Source organism: Propithecus coquereli, unplaced genomic scaffold, assembly GCF_000956105.1.
Source record: "Propithecus coquereli isolate 6110/MARCELLA unplaced genomic scaffold, Pcoq_1.0 Scaffold280, whole genome shotgun sequence".
Taxonomy (NCBI): domain Eukaryota; kingdom Metazoa; phylum Chordata; class Mammalia; order Primates; family Indriidae; genus Propithecus; species Propithecus coquereli.
The window spans coordinates 1187868-1190543 of NW_012148397.1; the positions used below are offsets into that span (position 1 = coordinate 1187868).

The following is a 2676-nucleotide window of genomic DNA, read 5'->3' on the forward strand; positions in this document are numbered from 1 at the left end:
GCCTCCCAGAGTGCTAGGATTACAGGCGTGAGCCACCGCGCCCGGCCAAAGTCTCACTTCTATTTAACATAGTACTTGAAAGTTCTAGCCTTAAATGTGACACCAAAAACAAAGGTAACAAAAGAAAAAAATAGATACAGTGGATTTCATTAAAATTACAATTCTTGTGCATCGAAGGACACTGTCAAAAGAGTGGAAAGACAACCCATAGAAGAAAATACTTTCAACTCATGTATCTGATAAAGGTATAATATCCAGAATATGTATTTTTTAAGAACTCCAACTCAACAACAAAAAGACAAACAACCCAATTCAAAAATGGGCAAAGGACATGAATAGGCATTTCTCCAAAGAAGATATATGAATGACTAATAAGCACATGAAAAGATGTTCAACATCATTAGTCATTTAGGTAAATGCAATCAAAACCACAGTGAGATACTATTTCACAACTACTAGGATGGTTCTAATCAAAAAATGGAAAATAACAAGTGTTGGCAAGAAAGTGGATAAACCAGAATCCACTTTGCTGGTGAGAATGTAAAATGCTGCAGATGCTATGGAAAACAGTTTAGCAGTTTCTCAAAAAGTTAAACACAAAATTACAATATAACCCAACAATTCCACTCCTAGGTATACACCCAAAGGAACTGAGAACAGAGACTCAACCTTGTTAAGTCAATGTGCATGGCAGCAATATCCACAATAACCAAAAGGTAAAAACAACTCAAGTGTCCATCAGCAAATGGCTGGATAAACAAAATGTGGTATAATATACAATACAATGGAATAATTATCTAGCCATAAAAAGGAGTGAAGTTCTGATTATGCTACAACTTTTTAAGATGAATGCTGAATTTATTCTTTTTTGTTTTCAATATATATGTTTCAGCTCATGAATTTCCCTCTGAGTACCACTTTACCCGCTGCCCAGAAGTTCTACAACTATTTTCATTCATGTTACTTTTTAAATATTTATTCTGCAATTCAGATTCTAGTTTTTCCTGAGACTCAATCAATTAAAAGACAAGTGTCCAAATTATGAGAACTGACCTTTGCTGATGAACAGAGGCTTATTCTAGGTAATACATTTAAAGCAGGGTGTTAAATAGACTAGGGAATACCCATGAGAGAATGATCACGAGGGTGAAGGGTTAAGAAACATATCAGAATAAGAGCAGAAAAAAAGATAGTGAGGCTTCATCCGGGGGAATTTCTATTAGCCCAGAGCTTTCTATTTAACATAGTACTTTAAAGTTCTAGTCTTAAATGTGACACCAAAAACAAAGGTAACAAAAGAAAAAATAGATATACTAGATTTCCTTAAAATTACAATTCTTGTGCATCAAAGGACACTGTCAAAAGAATGGAAAGACAACCCATAGGATAGAAGAAAATACTTTCAACCCATGTATCTGATAAAAGTATGATATCCAGAATATGTAGACTGAAAGACTCCCACAAGGACCTCTTATGCTCTAGGTGCTGGGGACACAGCAGTGACCAAGACAGACATGATGCTGTCTTCTAGAAGATAGTCCTTATATAACAAAAGAAATAACTGACTGATTACAATGATCAATGCAGTGGAGAAGCACCGGATGCTCCAAGAATACACAACAAGGAGGTCTACGCTGTTCTGGAGTCAGGGAAGGTGCCCTTGTGAATCAACTTTAGAGCTCAGAGTGAGGCAAGAGGAGATCAGGCAGGGCCAGAGGGAACAGCCGGAGCAAAGGTGGTGAAGAGAAGGACATCTGGACCAACTGGAAGGAGGCAGTGAGTGTGGCGCACAGAGAAGACAGTGGGGAGTGGTGTCAGCCAAGCATGGAAAGGCAGGCAAGGGTTAGAGCACAACTATCTGGGACTTTTGCCCAAAAGTGATAGGCAGCCACTGACGACTTTGGGAAGAAAGGGACATGTTCAGAATTACCTTTTCAAACCATCATTTTGGAAACATTGTGGGAATAGAAGGTGGCAAAAGGAAATGCCAGGACTCTAGTTAAGAGATGACCGTTTCTTCCAGAAGAGAGAAAGGGGAGCCTTGGGCTAGAATGGCGGCAGGGGAAACTGAGCTAGCTAGGAAATGGAACTGACAGGTCTCAGTAAGTGAATTCAGTGCTTCACAGGAGGAAACTGCACAGGAAGGCTCACTGTGGCTCAGTACACCAAAGCATTTTCCAACAGGTAGCACTTCCGTGCCACAGTGGAAGAGGCTGCCCTTCAAACTAGAGCGCCCCCTTTCCCTGCAAAGTTTCTTAGGAGGTACTAGGTGATCTGATCGTATGTGAAAGATGTATATGCTGGGTCAGGAATTAGACTAGATGGCATCTAAGATGGTCTGACCCCTAAGACTCTTTGCCAAAATCAACAGAAGGATCAGGTCACCTAGAAAACTCAATGTAAAACACCTAGGAAAGAAATAAATTGTGTGTGTCTGTGTGCATGTGTATAAATATATATATATGTACATAAAAATATAGATACAGATATAATGGTATGGTCAGTTTCTAAAATGTTTTTTTTTAACAACAATTTCCCTAAAACCTATGGAAGTCACCTGAAGGATGTTTAAATAATAAAAGCAGATGCTAAATATGTCAAAGAGTATCTGATTGTAATGGTATAATTCTCTGCAGTTTAGATTTTCCTCATTCTTCCACTAGCTTTCTTTTTCCT

General features: G+C 38.6%; 1 protein-coding gene across 1 annotated transcript in view; it reads right to left on the bottom strand.

Annotated features, from left to right (window-relative positions):
- CDYL2 (chromodomain protein, Y-like 2) overlaps positions 1-2676 on the bottom strand; it is a 161954-nt gene that overhangs the window by 147786 nt on the left and 11492 nt on the right. The gene's annotated exons all lie outside the window — the stretch shown is intronic.